At 42.4% G+C, this 18,685-nt stretch overlaps 1 protein-coding gene across 1 annotated transcript in view; it reads right to left on the reverse strand.

Moving 5' to 3' along the window:
• LOC111838117 (butyrophilin subfamily 2 member A1-like) overlaps positions 1-18,685 on the reverse strand; it is a 39,907-nt gene that overhangs the window by 20,418 nt on the left and 804 nt on the right. The gene's annotated exons all lie outside the window — the stretch shown is intronic.

Raw genomic sequence — 18,685 nt, forward strand, 5'->3', positions numbered from 1 at the left:
ACAGGATAGGGCTAATGTGATCAAATTTTTTAGTTTTTGTTAGAACTCTGGCAGCTGCATTTTGTACTAACTGAAGTTTATGTAGGGATCCAGATGGACAACCTGAAAGGAGGGCATTGCAGTAGTCCAATCTAGAAGTTATAAAGGCATGTATTAGTTTTTCTGCATCTTGAAAGGACAGCAACTTCCGAAGCTTGGCTATGTTCCGTAGATGATAAAATGCCGTACTGGTAATGCTATTTATGTGAGCACTGAAGCAGAGGTCGGAGTCTACCAGGACACCAAGATTTCTGACCACTGTTTTAAATTGAGTAGGGAGGCCGCTAGGGTTGGGGTTTACAAACTTATTGCGGGCCTCCTTAGGACCGATTAAAAGAACCTCAGTTTTTTCAGTATTTAACATGAGGAAATTCCTTGCCATCCAACAACGGATGTCTAGCAGACAGTCGGCTAAAGAAGAGAGCTGGGATGCGTCACTAGGTTTAACAGATATATACAATTGTGTATCATCAGCATAACAATGAAAATTAACACTGTAATTTCTAATTATGTTACCAAGCGGTAGCATATATAGATTGAACAGTAGGGGGCCCAGCACTGATCCCTGCGGGACACCATATCTTACTTTAGTGGCTATGGATGACTCATTGTTTACATGGACAAACTGGTAACGATCAGTTAAATACGAACGAAACCACAGTAGTGCTGTCCCTTTAATGCCAATCAATGTTTCCAACCGGTCCAAAAGAATATTATGGTCTACAGTATCGAATGCTGCAGTTAGATCCAGTAAGAATGATAGCGATATACAGCCACGGTCGGAAGCCATAAGCAAGTCGTTTATCACTTTGACTAAGGCCGTTTCTGTGCTATGATTGGGTCTGAAACCAGACTGATATAGCTCGTTAGCATTATTATCTTGAAGAAAGGAGGACAGCTGGTGAGCAACAACTTTCTCAAGAATTTTAGAAATGAAGGGAAGATTTGAGATGGGTCAATAGTTTCCTAAGTCACTAGGTTCAAGATTTGGTTTCTTTAGGATAGGTCTAATAACAGCCATTTTAAAAGATTTAGGAACATATCCAAGACTAAGAGATGAGTTTAACAAGTTTAACAATGTAGTGCTAATCAGTGGTGCAATTTCCTTAAGTAGATTGGTGGGTATTGGGTCAACAAGGCTAGTAGTGGGTTTGCAAGAGGAAATTAACTGAAGGAGTTCTGTCTGCACTACAGGAGTGAAACATTCAAAGATGTTATCATTAGTACTAATAACACTAGCACTAGCAGGGGTTACTAGCAGAGTCTTAACGGCACAGATTTTTTTGTTTTGCTTTTATGTACACTTTTGGTTCAGTTTCAATGGTATTTTGATTGTCCACGAGAGACCATGTCGTTTAATGTAAATGTATAGGGAAATCCCGGACATTTTTCAAAAGGCATTGCAAATTGCATTTGCAATTGCGTTTTCCATATGTGGACGCATAAAGTGTGACATAATTCAAATGCAATTGCAAATTTTGAATTACCGTTTGCTTTTTCGCTTTCGCGAACGAACACTTCCACATTTCAAATGAAAAAGCAAAGTCCATTTGCAATTGCATTTCTCATATCTTACAAGGGTCAGGGGTGGGTCTATACTGTGGGGCGTGATTGTATGGGGGGTGACGTCACTCGCAGTCGACGACCAAGAGGGGTGTGGAAGTAAATTAATGACAAAAGTCGTTGATGAAAAAAACACGTTGAATTACACTTATCGAATAATCCAAAATTAAGTTCCAAAACATACGTATTTTAAAGTGCATGTTTATAATTCAACCACATGAATTCAGTTCATTTAATTTCACCTCAAAATAAATTTCAAAAGAACAAATTCAGTTGAAAATATTCCATGTGTTTTATTAGCATTTTTATTATTCAAACAGTAGCATTCAGTCCTCTTATTTCTGCTTTACAATATTCAGTCCCGTTATTTTCGCTGTTTCAAATACGCTGCCACAATTTCAGTGGTTTAAAATACGGTCCGAAATTCAACCCTCTAGATCGGGGACTAGCAGAATGAGCGAAAGACTGCCGATAGAGTTCTCTTCGATATAGTTATCTACGATAACTTATTGCGCCCCCCAACTAATAGGTTTTTATGTAAGTAATTCGCTAGCTGTATTAATTATCACCAAACTTATCTTGCTAACGTAAGATGCCTGCGGGCAACTACAAGCTGCAAGCTGGCCAGCTAGGTAGTTGGGATGGGATAGTAGTCGATTTGGGGACTGACAGGTCCGCGATGTCGGCGATGAAACCAGAAGGGACCTTAATAGCACTTTGCTAGCTTCCAATTAAGGGGGGCAGGGGGATAGTAGTCGACTTTGGGACTGACAGGTCCGTGATGTCGGCGATGATACCAGAAGGGACCTTAATGCACTTTGAAAGTATGATATGCCTAATTAATTAAGGAAAAGACTGTGAATTAAGATGAAACCGCGTCCTGTTTATGAACATTCATATCGTCATCAGTGTATAATATCGTGCTAAACATTTGTTTTCTTACATAATTAATAGTTATAATGCACTATTTATACAAATTACATCAAGTCATGAGTCAGTTGCTGGTGCCCTTATCATTATACCTGTTGCCAGCAGCTTTCATAACCGACTGTCGTTATCATAAATTCATCACGCTGATTTAAACTTTTGGTGTGTAAACCTTGTAGTTGCCCGCAGGCATCTTACATTAGCAAGATAATGCAATTTGCAATTCCTTTTGAAAAATGTCTGGGATTTCCCTCCATATAAATGTAAACTGTTTGTAGCTTGCAAATTGTGAATTCGTATGACTATTAGGCCATGGGAATGAAAGTTATAGATTTGCGTCCACCACCCGCATGTCTTGACAGCCGCCGCAAAAAATTTCATTATTGGCAAAAATTTTCATTATTTCCACAAAAAAAATCAAACTGTTACACAAAATGTCTTTCCCATTAAAAATGATGCTGTATGAGGCTTTTCACGACATGTCTACTCTTGTCGCTGATTTAGGCTTAATGCAGTGGATGGATTAATTAATTAGCTTAATTGCGATGGATGCAGTGCCCTAGACCTACCTTACGTTAGGAAGAGGGCTTAAGTGCCAATATTTATTCAAGAGACCAAATAAATAATACTTTAATTGAATATCTGTGGTTCATAGTTCTTTATTTTTTTTCTATTTTACATAGGATTTTATGATACCAGTACACAAGGGGGCAAAACTTGAGGTAAAATCTAAATTCTAAGTAAAATAATGAAAACTCTAAAATAATGAATAATGGAAAAAAAGCCGCATCACTTTTTCGGATTGCCTGGACACAAATCTATAACTTTCGTTCCCATGGCCTTAGGGTTCACAACAGGATAGGTCGAAAGCTAGCTAGCAGCATGACAAGGAGTTCTGGCTCGTGGTTAACCAGCTAGCATCCGTAGACGATGTTCACGGAGGATGCAAGGTTGATTGATGTTACCCTAAGTGACGTATCATTCATTAAATGAACATAAGTTTTATTATAAACCATGAGAGGTGTTTTGTCTCTAATCACACCCCACTGATACAACAAGTGAACACATGAAGGTTGCACGTTGTTAGCTCGTTTTGGATGTTCTAGGAGCTTTTTCCAACGCATTCACTATGAATACTGTCAGAAAATATGAAAAAAGTGTACATTATGTCAGGACTCAGGGCACAAGCTTTTCCCAAGGGCAGCAACTCTTAGTTTATTCTTGTCGATTTTTTACTGTGCCACTGAAGGTCAGGTTACATTGACATTAATTCTACAGGGTATCCGCGCAGGAGTAAAGGGTAGTAAATGAAATCAGACAAAATTAAGACCCTTGAAAGGTATTAAAAGGTAGTAAATGAAATTTGACTTAGTAGTACATTTTTCATCTTCCACCTTAATGAGTTTTCCATTTATCTACATGTTTTAACTTCATCTAATTAAAAAAATACATAATATACGTGCTAACAGGACCTGAGTCAGAATTAATAGCCTATCAGAGTGACTCTGAAGCAATTTCTCCGCCTTTTACCTCAGTTGTGCCAGGGTGATCTAACGTGTTGATATTAGGAAAGCCTCTTAAGTTAGCTAGTAGCCACTTGGCGGTGAAATGAGGAAATGTAAGTTTTCTAAAAGTTGGCTTGATAACCCGTCACTTAAAGACTAGCTTAAGCCGGTCATGGGGAATGACCGGAAAGCATTCTGCAGTATATGCAAATAAACTCTAAATCAAACCTGGAACGGCGTTACTGCGATCAAATCTCATTGAGAATCCGCCAGTCATCAGCAGCGGATTCGCGTGTGGGGGGAGTAGTTCCCTATTTCGTTGTTTGGTGATGCTACACAGACCGGGGCAAATGCAAACATAAGGTCAGCTATGAGCACAAACATTGCCATCACACCACCTCAGCAGCAAACTAGTGCGACTAGCACCACAGCGGCTGCAGCAGACAGACAGCAGACCTTACTGTCACCGACATCGGCTCAGAGCTAAAGTTCTCTGGTGCCTGAACACCGAAGCTAGCCATCATTCATACAATTCGAATGAGGGTATTGGGGAACTATTCAGAAGCATGTTCACTGACTCTGATACAGCTAAAAGTTTCGCGTGTGGCAAGGATAAGACTGCATACATGATTCGGTTCGGCATTGCGCCACATTTTAAAGAAATTACTTATAAACAATACAGGTATTGTATATACAGGTAAAATTGTTAAACTTTTCTCTTAAGATTTATTTTGGGACATGTTCAAACTTTTATCTCACGTTGCATCAACCAATAAATACCAATGGTTACCACTATTACCATTCCATGGACTCTTTGGAGTTTTTCAATCCACAGTGTAAGTTATTGTTACAAGTTACCTCGTGATGAAATAATTCACTACTTTAGTCTTTGTGTATGAGAATGTGTGTCTGTCTTAGTGTGTGTGTCACATGACACACTTATAAAATTGTATTAATGTTAATGTCATTTGTTTTAAGAAGTGTCAAGTTGACTTTATTAGGTGGGATTAAGGGTTATGGTTAGGATAACCCAAGGACTAGAGTTAAGGAAAGGACAAACAAAACTCAACTTGACACTACAATACAACAAATAATATTTGATGACAATCAGGCCGCTGCCCGATTGGTGGTAGTAAAAAATATTGTGGAGGTAGAAAAAAAGGTAGTAAATTCAACTCTAGGATTCCTGCATAAACCCTGTTCTAGGTGGTGCAAGCAGAGGATATGTTTTTGTTGAACAATACATACGAGCATATGACAGCATCTACAAACTCATAGTGGGTAATGTGCTTGTAGGCTCTAGGCCAGAGGTTACTCTTTTTGGCGGGCCACATACATGATGTACATTATTTTGTATGTCTTACAACTATAATCCATAGTTCAATGTCGCTTGTTCAAGAGAACATATCTGCTCTTTATGGCAAACACTGTTGTGTGATGGAGTATTGGGTATTGTAAAGCTGGGTTTTTCTAAACCAGTTTTGTCTTTGTCAGGCGGTGTGTACTCTACATTTTGGACGTTGAGTGAGGTGTCCTTCCCATTTAGGAGCTAGACCACCTAAACAAGGTACATGTTGTGATCTCATCCTCTTTCCCCTTTTACAATAAACAGTAAAGCTAAACTAATTTGGATCAACGCCTGTGTTTACAGATGACTTTGAGAGTAAGACAGTGGCAAAAACGCCAAAGAGAACTGGATCAACTGCTACGTCTTTCTGACAGTGATGATGAACAAGAGGGCACTGAAAATAATGTCAGTGCGCCTCGGTCTCTGAGTAGTTATAGCAGTGACAATGTGCCTGGGACCCCAGATAATTTAGTGAATGACAGTGCTGTTGGGACAGATGGTTTTAACTTTGGCACTGATGTGGAATATTGGTCTACTGACTCAGAACAGGAACCAAATGAAGCTGAAGTGACCAGCTTTGAGGACGAACTGAGACAGTGGGCTTTAGAGCACAAATTGACACACAGAGCGCTTAATGGTTTATTGTCCATATTAAGAAAGCAAGGACACTTATTGCCTGTGGATTGCCGGACACTCCTTGCTACACCACAGCATAACACAATGGAGGCTAAATGTGGTGGGCACTACAAGTACTACAGATTAGAAAAGGGTATCTGTCGTTATTTAAGTCAGATGGAGAGTAATGATGTGCACCTCAGTGTAAACATTGACGGCATCCCACTTTTCAAAAGTAGTGGTGTCCAATTCTGGCCAATACTGGTGAAGTGTGGCCATTTTGATCCATTCATTGTAGCCATTTTTAGTGGACAAAGTAAGCCCATTCCTCTTGAGGAGTACTTAAAAGACTTTGTGACTGAATACAAACATATCAAGGACAATGGAATAGTTTATAAAGGCCAGACTTACACTGTCAGTATTGATGCTCTGATCTGTGACGCACCAGCAAGGGCATATCTGAAATGTATTAAAGGTCATACTGCATATGACAGTTGTGAAAGATGTTCAATCAGAGGTGATCGTGTTGAGGGAAGAATAGTTTTCAGTGAACAGGAATGCACTTCTCGAACAGATGAGGGTTTCTTCAGAGTGGAGTACAGTAAGCACCAAACTGGTATCAGCCCCTTCATTGCTGCAGGAATTCCTTGTGTTAGCTCATTTGTCTTAGATTATATGCATATCGTCTGCTTGGGAGTAGTTAGGCGCTTGTTAATTTACTTGACTCGTGGCCCAAAAGTCTGTCGTTTATCTGTGAGGCAAAAGGATGCAATTTCTCAAGAACTAATTGCACTAAGAGGGAAAATGCCAAGTGAATTTGCTCGACAACCGCGGGGTTTACATGAAATTGATAGGTGGAAAGCCACTGAACTACGGCAGTTTTTGCTATACACAGGGCCTGTGGTATTGAAAACTGTGTTGTCCCCTGAAAGATACAAACATTTCTTGTCCTTGACTGTATCCATATCGATAATGCTGGAGTCAGATGAGCGGATTCGAAATGCCTATCTCCAATATGCTCACGAACTAATCAAACATTTTGTCATGTGCTGTGCAGACCTGTATGGCAAGACCTTTCCTGTATACAATGTACATGGACTAATTCATCTCCATGAGGATGCCAGCCACTTCAACTGTTCCTTAAATGACATTTCCTGTTTCCCATTTGAAAACTATCTGCAACAAATAAAGAAACATGTGAGGAGTGGGAGAAGTCCCCTGGAGCAAGTAACCAGGCGTTTAACTGAAATCGAACATTCAGAAGTGGACAACAGCCAAATACACCCGAAAGTGTTTGTTTCTGTTAAAGAAAGGGACAGTTGTTTTCTTTTGAGAGACGACAGCTTTGCTTTTGTTCGACAGAAAAATGCAGATGGGACTTTTGCTTGTGAAATTCTGCGCCAGTGTCACACTTCACCATTATTTTACCAACCATGTAGCTCTGGACTTCTGAATATAGTGTATTTTTTGGTCATGTCAGGATGAAAAATGCACTACTGCGAGAAAGGGATCTGTTCTGGAAGGTCGCCTGCCTCCCACAAGAAGCTGGTGGTTTTGTCCTCATACCTCTTCGCCATGGTCTGGAACACACATATTAAGGTTGAATTATCTTATTCTTTTAGCTAGATTCCACCAGGGATCATCAAAGTAGAACACTTGTTTACATCTGTTTGTTTTCTGTATCTTTTGTGGTGACTCCTGCATGTCCTTTCTCACTACATTCGTAAATCTCCCCGGGCCCCTCTCTCTCTTTCCTCTTGCCACAATATCCTTCTCTCAATGTAACCCTCATTGCTCTTCTCTGCGTGTCCAAACCCTCTTAACCGCTCCTCTCTTGCTTTATCCGTTAACTTAACCTGGGCTGCCTCTCTAATGTAGTCATTAGTCACTCACTTATTCATTTGCTTATTCATTTCTGTCACCTCCAGCTCCGTGTTGTCTCTACAGTGGTACTCAAAATGGGTTCCAGGTCCTCTCATAATGCATTGGGTTCTAAATTGGATACTTACAGGTCTGTAACTTTGACAATTTACAGTACTAATGGTACCATAAGTGGTCCACTTGGTTCCAGTTGTACATTCGGAGTTATGAGAGTCTTTGAACTTAAAAAGTTTGAGAACCACTGGTCTAATCAATGCGCAAGCTAAACTAAAATGTTAAAAACCTAAAGTAACATGCATATTCTGTCCTTTCCAGGTCATGTACACGAGGGCTGTTTGGAGGGAGGGTGACCGAGAGGAAGATGTTGTAGTTCCTGACAATTGGATCGACCGGAAAAAGAAAACCGTCAGATGGCCACGTAAAATGAGCACCACAAAAACAGAAAAAGCTATAAAGGACAAAGAGAACCCCCAGGATGACTGGATGACATTCTCTTTAATCAAAATAAAAATTTCTTCAGGCAAGTTTTGCTTGGATGAACAACAAATTCACTGTATTTCTAAGTCAGAATATGACTGATTTTTTTTTTCTTTGTTTTGTTTGTTTTAAGCTGAATTGTCTAACTTCTAGATAAACGTCGTGAATGTGACACCTACAACCTGACCAGTCAGGCAGAGGAGGAGGACAATGAGGAGGTGATTAGATCGACGAGGAAACGCACTAAAAAAGGAATTCCGGAGGGTTTTGTTACAAATGGTATGTTTCTCATCGTCAAATATTTTATAAACATCAATGTCTAAAATTATCGTGAACCGATTTTATATTTCAAATGTATAAATGTTTTTTGCAGAATTAACAGATGAGGATGAGGAGGGTGTCAGGGGTAATGGGTTTTTTCTACTAAGTTTATAATTCCAGTCTCAAAATAAATCAAATTCTTTAAGATTATGATAATTTTTTTGAAGCTGGATATACTTATTTTTACTGTATTACCTCTGTATAGGTGTCAAGCTACCCACCTTCCCTACTGCACCAAAGAAGCTGCAGCACATTGACAGCAACATGTTACACAATACTTGTGTGTACTGGTGACAACTTAAGAAGTATGGTAATGTGTTGTGTACTACATGAGTCACAGGCTGATTGATGTGTTTCAGCCTCTGAAAATGAAGCCATGTCTGTCCAAGCTGAGCATGTGGACAATCTCCAAGGTGGTGAAATGTCCACTCCTCGTGAGTATTTAATTCTCCCCTTACACCAACCATCCCACTACACAAAGTCATAGTTTGTTCAAGACAGGTAGTTTCTCACTGGTTGTGAAATAAGCATAGTAATGACTCAAGTGTTTAATTATTTTAGTATATACCACATGACAGGAAATGTCCAGTGAGTATTCACTCTATCCATTGCACCAACAAGGTCAAAAGTCTATTCTAGACAAAGTGTTAGTCACTGCTTTTGAATCAAGTTTGGTAATGATCTCTTTTACACACAAGACAATAGTTACAGGCTCAATCAAATGTTTCAGACTTGTCTGTCTTAAGGCCCTTCCACATAGGACGCAGTACGCACATCGCTGCGCTCTGTAACCCATTCATTTCAATTGCATGCACCGCGCAATAAGTTTCCGGCCGAGCCAAGCAAAGTGTTGTGGAAATGACACACACTTCATTAGTCGGGATAGTTGCAAAGCGTTCTTCTTTATGAATGAGTGATACATTTTTTTATTAAACATTTGAACATAATACAACACACTCGTAGAGAATACAAAGTCAGAGAGATGCATGTTTTGAAATGACAAGGAGCAGGAGCATCTAGTACACGTAGAGCGGCTGCAAAAAAAAAAAAGACGTACAAGCAGAGTGCAGCGGCCAGCGCAACACAAATTTTGGGTCCTTCGCTAGCTAGCGGTCAGCGCAGTACATGCCGTCCTATGTGAAAGGGCCTATAGAGTAGCAGAGTGTGCCAGTGCTTACCGTTTTGTTTAATTTCAACAATTGTACATCTGAATATTCTTTGTTTTTTCTTATCTCCAGATGCAAGCACATCACCTCAGCGCAGAGACCTATCAACACCCAGTGAGTATTCATCGCATCACACTTTAAACAGTCACTTTTGTATTTTATCAGGCCTTATGAAATGTAAGAACATTCTTTTTGTTTTTCAGGATCTCAACATGCAGCAAGAGGTCGTGTGAGGGATGACTATCGCTCCAGGTAAAGAAGGACAAGGCACAGCATCATTTGTGGCTGGATTCTACTGGTTGGTCTCTAGCCCTTATTTTTGGCCAACCAGTAGGGGTTAGACTGTTCCAGTGTTAAAATGGCATGTTGTCTGTCATAAAGGTATGGCCAAGTGATTAAATTTAAATGATACTAGGTCCAGCAGGGGATCCAGCATCAGGTCCAGACACAGTGATATCTCCAGAAACAGATCCAGGTCCAAGTCCTGCCACAGTGATGGTTCCAGCCACACCAATATCTCCAGAAACAGATCCAGGTCCAAATCCAAGTCCTGGCACAGTGATGGTTCCAGCCACACCATCGGGTCCAGACACAGTAATATCTACAGAAACAGGTCCAGGTCCAAATCCAAGTCCTGGCACAGTGATGGTTCCAGCCACACCATCAGGTCCAGACATGACGGGTCACGGCACAGAGAAGGTTTGAGGCACACAGTCATATCACTGCAGTATTACTTTGTATAACCGTATGTGACAAATATCTTGTATCTTGTACAGTCAGCCACTTACAACAGCACAGATATCGAGGAGTACACAGACAGTGATCTCCTACATTACTAAATGCATCGATGATGTGACCCACATGAAAAGCATCACCACTCGGGCTAACCAGAAGCCATGGCTGACAGGGGAAGTCCACCGGTTGCTGAGGACCAGAGACAACGCCTTCAGAACGGGGGATGAATCTGACCTGAGAACAGCAAGAGCAAACCTGTCTCGGGGCATCAGGAAAGCAAAAAAAGAGTACACACACCAGATAACCTCCCATTTCAGGAACAGCAGAGATACACAGAGCCTATGGCAGGGCATTCAGGCCATCACGGACTACAAGCCAGCGCCACGGAGCTGTGAGAGCGACACCTCTCTGCTAAATAACCTGAACAACTTCTTTGCACGCTTTGAAGCAAATAACAACACCCGACCACAGAAAACCCCACTGCCTCCGCATGACCAGACTCTGTACCTGTCTGCTGCCAGCGTGGGAAAGACTTTCTCCACCATCAACACCCGGAAAGCAGCAGGACCAGACAACATCCCTGGTAGAGTGCTGAAGGACTGTGCAGAGGAGCTGAAGGATGTCTTTACAAACATCTTTAACACCTCCCTGAAGCAAGCCATTGTACCATCATGTTTCAAAGCTGCCACCATCATACCTGTGCCAAAGAAATCATCACCATCCTGCTTCAATGACTACCGTCCTGTGGCACTGACGCCCATCATTATGAAGTGCTTCGAACGGCTAGTCATGTCACACATCAAATCCATCCTCTCCCCCACCCTGGACCCCTTCCAGTTCGCTTACAGAGCTAAACGATCCACAGAGGATGCAATCTGCTCTGTCCTCCACCCAGCTCTCACTCACCTGGACAGGAAAGATTCATATGTGAGAATGCTGTTCTTAGATTTCAGTTCAGCATTCAACACCATAATACCACAACAACTCATCTGCAAACTTGCCAAACTGGGCCTCAGCACCTCCCTCTGCAACTGGCTGCTAGACTTTCTCAGCCAAAGGTCACAGGCAGTACGCGTCGGCAACAACACCTCGAGCAGCATCACTCTGAGCACAGGAGTCCCACAAGGCTGTGTGCTCAGTCCTCTGCTCTTCAGCCTGCTGACACACGACTGCACACCAACCTACAGCTCCAATCACCTTGTGAAGTTTGCGGACGACACAACTCTGGTGGGGCTCATCACCAAGGGCAATGAGACTTGCTACAGGGAAGAGGTCGATCTTCTGACCACATGGTGCAAGAACAACAACCTCCTGCTGAATGTAAGCAAGACCAAGGAGATTGTTGTCAACTTCCAGAGAGACCACACCCAACATCTGCCACTGACCATCGACGGTGCTGCTGTGGAGAGAGTAAGGAGCACCAAATTCCTGGGGGTGCACATCAGTGAAGACCTCTCCTGGACAACCAACACTGCAACACTGGCAAAGAAAACCCAGCAGCGCCTCTACTTCCTGCGCAAACTCAAGAAGGCAAGAGCTCCACCACCCATCATGACCATCTTTTACAGAGGAACCATTGAGAGCGTCCTTTCCAGCTGCATCACTGTGTGGGGTGGGAGCTGCACTGAATACAACAGGAAAGCCCTACAGCGCATTGTGAGCACAGCTGAGAGGATCATTGGTGCACCACTCCCCTCCCTGAAAGATATATACACCACCCGCCTCACCCGAAAAGCCATCACAATTGTGAGCGATGCAAGCCACCCTGCACACGAACTGTTCAGCCCCCTGCCCTCTGGAAGGAGATATAGGAGCCTCCGCTCCCGCACTACCAGACTCAGCAACAGCTTCATCCACCAGGCTGTGAGACTACTAAACTCTCTCCCCCGACTGAAACTACCTCTGAACTACCTCTGAAGTATACAAATTGCACAATCGGCTACTACTATTATTATTATTATTATTATTATTATATTATTATTATATTATTATTGTTGTATCATCATTATTATTACTATTACTATTACAGCTGCTATTACTATTACTAGCACTACTATTATTGAATTTCTCTGCACAGAAACACTTTTACAAAACTGGAAACACTTTATATATCTCTCTCAGTACCAACGGTATATGCCTTAAGCTGCCTGCACTTTATACTTTATACACTTTATATACTGTTACTCAGTACTTAGGATGTGTTTTTTGTTGTGCTTGTGCACTTCACTGTTTGTCCTATCCTGTCATGTCTTTTGTCTTGTCTGCGCATGGGACAGTGAGAAACGCAATTTCGATTCCTTTGCATGTCCAGTGCATGAGAAGGAATTGACAATAAAGCTGACTTTGACTTTGACTTTGACTTGACATGACAGGTCATGCCACAGTGATGCCTCTAGATGTGATGACCGATTCAGTAATGATGTCTCCGGGCCCCTGGCCAGATCCAGACATGGTGAAAGATCACGGTACAGTGATCTTAGCAGCCCCCCATATGACAGACCTTCGCATGGTGAGTTGTCGGCTGCGTTCACACTACAGTCAAACAGGATTATTTTGCTATTCAGGTGATAATATTAACTTGCCCTTTTCAATTCAGTGAATTTAACAGATGTATCTGTAATCGTTACAGTATTGCAGATTTATTATTTCTCTTCTAATAAATCTGTTGAAAGTTTTATCATTTGGTAACTTCTAAAACAGATTTTCTGTGGTGCAGATGCAGTGACTGAGAGTGGGAGATGGACTTTCCCATTACCTTGGGATGGTAAGTATTGATCTATTAGCAGTGTGAGATGACCGGACACTGAGCAAGAGAGAGACTTAATAGTACCACCTTCTTTTTTACTGCACTGTTCTCTCTGTCCACAGAAACTGCTTTTTAATTATAGCTGTGGCTTGGTTTTCATCATGTCTGACATTTGTTTGGACTTTTATGTTTCTTCCTGCAACACTACTGTACTAATAACAAACACTGAATCTGATTACAAAAACACTTGTGACCTAGCTAACCTTGCTATTCTAATTAGAGGTAACCATTGTAATCATCAACAAATGTGTTTATTTCAGTGTACCAAAAAAAGGTCCTGACTTTACTGGTAGACATTCGCCATCGCCTGAAGGAAACACAGCCTGCCTCTTCAGCTGTCCATATTCGGAGGATTGACACCATGGAGGATTTTGAATTACAGGAGCAACAACTCTCTGATGCACAGGCCTTCAATACCCTGGTATAGGTTTTACAAGTCTAAAAGTAATGGATAGCCTAGTATAAAACAATGCAGTGCACTCGCACACTGTTAAATTCCTCTGGGAATCCCAAAAAGTTGATTCACTTCATCTGACAAAAGGTTTCTCCCACTGAAATGCTACGTCCAGTCTGAGACTGAAGACTGAAGAAGTCTGATACTGAAGAAGTCACTTGGATGAGTGAGGACACATTTCTCCCACTGAAAACGCTATATCCAGATGAACAGAATCAACTTTTTGGGATTTCCTTACCTGAATGATTGAGCATGCATCAAGACATTCCTCTGGGAATTGTCAGTCAACTTTATTATGAACTTATTCCAACAGGTGCGGCAAATTTCAAAAATCGGTGGGCGGAACTCCAAGGACTGTGTCCAGAAAGTGTTGGACAGGTATCTACAACAATTTTTTTTTTCCTGGGTGTGGACTAGACTGCATGTTTTCATGTGCCTTCTTTCTGAACATGTGTTTTCACTTAGTTTTTACCTATTCTGACAAGTTCACAACCAAATGCATTGTGAGATTATAGACCAGCTGTGATTGACAAGGGGATTAGTAGAGGGATAAAAGGAGGACCACCCACTGATTAACTATTATAAAGGGTTTATTACATGTGTAATTTTATTCCTACATATATCCTTCACATTAATTGAAATTTGTTTTTCTATAGGCCGTTAGTGAAGACACTAACGGCCTGATGGCAAAGTTTAATATGAAGGGCAAAGGAAAAAGGGGCAAAAAGCCTTTGGAAGGAACAAAAGTTTATCGAGCTATACAAGGTCAGCCCAAGTTTCATGTTGACCAATCTGTAAATAATGACTTTACACAAAATATTGCCTTCCCTGCTGATATTTAAAAAAACTATGCCAACTGTCTACCATGGCTATCATCAGTTGCTGAGATGGTTTTGTATTAATTCATTAATGGTAGTTGATGAACAGGAAACATTTTCGCAAATGTTGGGTGTGTGTGAATGCAGATCGCCTTTGCATATATCTAAATCATTTGTCTTTTTCTGCTTGTGCAGAAGGAGTCATGACATTTGATGAGGCCGCCACTGAAGAATTCATTAAGATGAATGTTTCAGAACACCTCAAACATGCTCCTCAAAGACATGGAGGTGGAGGATTCAGTCAGGACTGATAAGCCCAACATATAGGACTTTGAACAAGAATTGTTTTTCCTCATGTTCTTTCTGAAATAAATATACATATACAACCAGCAGCCCTGTTTGTTTTATTATTATTAGTATTTTTTAATCGAGGTTTAAATGGGGGAATTGAGTTAGGTTTACAAATAAATCACGTGTATAACTTACCCATGTTTCAAGAGGGTGGAGGACATGTTTTCAGAACCAGTTAATTTTACTGTAGTTTAACAGGTAGTTTGAACTGGAAATGCACTACAACTTTGTATGCGTCTCCAGTTATCTGAGACAGTCAAATTAAGTTATTGGAATATGATCTAGTCCCATTTCAGAAGGTGGCATACTGTTCCAGATCATTTTCCAATAAGTTCATTTGATTGTCTCAGCCACAGATAACTGGAGACGCATACAAAGGTGTAAACAAAGCTAACAATTAACTGGTGGCCTATAGAAAATATGTCCTCCACCCTCTGGAAACATGGGACTACAGAGCCTATAGAAGCAGTATAAAAACGATGTCTAAAATGAGTCTAAGTTTGACGTTGAAAAAACGGCCACAGCGACCACATTTGGACTATAAATAGTCCATACACGGAGGTCCCATGGACGTCAACACTAGACGTTCATTAGACGTCAAAAAAAAGACGTCGCCTGGCGTTACAAAACAACCCCTTCAGTGGACCAAAATTGGACGTCCAAAAACGACATATAAAAGACGTATTTCTGACGTCACTTTGCGCAGTGGGAAAAGATACATTTTAACAAGAAGCTTTAATAAGAATATGGTAACATTCCTCCTCCACTTTCATTGGCTACTACAAGCGCTCTGCAGAAGAATATCTGATGGGAAGAATGAAATAAATGTGATTCAGATGGCGTAGGCTAAAGTTGACCAATTGGGTGGGCAGGGCAGAAATTTGGGTGGGCATTGCCCCCCCTCCCGTCCACTTCTAGATCCAGCCATGCTCCCAATTCTGAAGTATCTCTGTCCATCTCTATAGCATATTATTCTGTAGATGAACAAAAATATTCTTTAGCCTTACACATACTATAGAACATTGTATAGAAATATTTTGTTTTGTTATTTTTATTATATTGACGGAGGTCCCATGGACGTCAACACTAGACGTTCATTAGACGTCAAAAAAAAGACAAAACAGCCCCTTCAGTCAAAACAATCCCTCCTGGAGCCGACACCTTATCGTGGTGGAGGGGTTTGCGTGTTCCAGTGATCCCAGGAGCTAAGTTGCCTGGGGCTTTATGCCCCTGGTAGGTTCACCCAAGGCAAACAGGTCCGGGGTGAGGAACCAGACGAAGTTCGGCTCAAAAGACCCCATATGATGAAGAAAATATTGGAAACACGTTTTCCCTTGCCCGGACGCAGGTCACTGGGGCCCCCCCCTGGAGCCAGGCCTGGGGGTGGGGCTCGATGGCGAGCGCCTGGTGGCCAGGCCTATACCCATGGGGGTCCCCCTTCCAATGGGCTCACCACCCGTAGGAGGGGCCATAGGGGTCGGGTGCATTGTGAGCTGGGCAGTGGTCGAAGGCGGGGACCTTGGCGGTCTGATCCTCGGCTGCAGAAGCTAGCTCTTGGGACATGGAATGTCACCTCTCTGATGGGGAAGGAGCCTGAGCTGGTGCGCGAGGTTGAGAAATTCCGGCTAGACATAGTCGGGCTCACCTCGACGCACGGCTTGGGCTCTGGAACCAGTCTCCTTGAAGGTGGTTGGACCCTATTCCACTCTGGAGTTGCCTGCGGGGAGAGGCGCCGAGCGGGGGTGGCCATACTTATTGCCCCCTGGCTGGGCGCCTGTACATTGGGGTTTACCGCGGTGGACAAGAGGGTAGCCTCCCTTCGCCTTCGGGTGGGGGGACGGGTTCTGACTGTTGTTTGCGCATATGCGCCGAGCGGCAGTTCAGAGTACCCACCCTTTTTAGAGTCTCTGGAAGGGGTGTTGGAGAGCATTCCTTCCGGGGACTCTCTTGTTCTACTGGGGGACTTCAATGCTCACGTGGGCAATGACAGTGAGACCTGGAGTGGCGTGATTGGGAGGAACGGCCCCCCCGATCTGAACCCGAGTGGTGTTCTGTTGTTGGACTTCTGTGCTCGCCACGAATTGTCTATAATGAACACCATGTTCAGGCATAAGGGTGTTCATATGTGCACTTGGCACCAGGACACCCTAGGTCGCAGTTCGATGATCGACTTTGTAGTCGTGTCGTCGGACTTGCGGCCGCATGTCTTGGACACTCGGGTGAAGAGAGGGGCGGAGCTGTCAACTGATCACTACCTGGTGGTGGGTTGGCTCCGCTGGTGGGGGAGGAAGCCGGCCAGGCCTGGCAGGCCCAAACGTATAGTGAGGGTCTGCTGGGAACGTCTGGCTGAATCCCCTGTCAGGAGGAGTTTCAACTCCTACCTCCGGCAGAACTTTTCCCATGTCCCGGGGGAGGCGGGGGACATTGAGTCCGAATGGGCCATGTTCCGCGCCTCCATTGTGGAGGCGGCTGACCGGAGCTGTGGCCGTAAGGTAGTATCAAATTAATGTCATTTCTTTTGATTCATGACTCCAAATCCATGGAACAACGGATTTAAATGCTCTAATGCTCTAAGACGCCGGGTGTTGCTGTTGAGCCCTGTAGATGTCGTGGGCCCATCGATGAAACCCAGATGAAGCGTAGCGCCTGATGACCCCAATGAAGTGACAATCGCATCCTCATTCAACACATCAAGAAAGTGCTGGATATAGGGATTGTAACATCAAGTCCTATGAGCCCGACTGACTCATTTTCTAATAAAGTACACACATACTGTTACTGAAACTGCCCAGATATGTACTTTATCATGTTCAGTTAATACTAATTGAAATCCAAATGAAGTTCTGAAAGCCTCGCTAAATGAGTCCCCCGCATCATTGCATTTAGCTGCGCAGCGTTTAAGTTGGACCAGAAAATCTGAATAAGCAGATGCAAATGAGGAACCAATTTAAGCCTTGGCAGGCAAAGAGACAACATACAGAGCGGCGAGTGGAAACGCACTGAACAGCTTTGTCTGTACACTTAACTCATTGCAGACCTCATTTATCATAACCAATGGGTAATCACTAACAGATTATCTAAAATGGTGGAATGCAATAGAAAATGTTTTTTGTCTTTAACTTCTCTTGAATTAACATGGCCAATGAGGTATAGTTACCATTAACTCAGAATCATTCAGTTCATAAACAGTGCTGTCAAAAAGTCCCTTTAATTGCTAAGAGAGTCAATAAATCCCCTATATTTATTTATATGGGTCTCTAGGAGAAGATCTCCTAGTCGCTATTTTATGTGGTTTGTGGTTGTGCTAGTGATTCTTTCGGTTACGATGTGTTTATGAGAGAAGACAGGGTTCAGGAGAGGGACAGGGGCATCATAGTGGAGCCTGAGGTGAGGTCATTTTTCAATAGTAGGCTACATGGCCTGACATTCGTGGTGGAATCTCGCGATTTGTGCATGATTTTAATAATTCTCGAAAATTCAGCAAATATAATGCGGGACATTGCCGCACTTACAGTGTCATGTAGGTGAAGATGAATAAAAATAAAAATGGAAAAATAAATATCACTTTATATATTGTGACTGAAGCAGCAATACTTTACGAATAAAAAGACGAACGTAAATAGCACCACACAGTGACGTGACACATCTGACCCCGACATATACTGTATACTCGCCTCCC

This window comes from Paramormyrops kingsleyae, chromosome 12 (genome assembly GCF_048594095.1).
Source record: "Paramormyrops kingsleyae isolate MSU_618 chromosome 12, PKINGS_0.4, whole genome shotgun sequence".
Taxonomy (NCBI): Eukaryota; Metazoa; Chordata; class Actinopteri; order Osteoglossiformes; family Mormyridae; genus Paramormyrops; species Paramormyrops kingsleyae.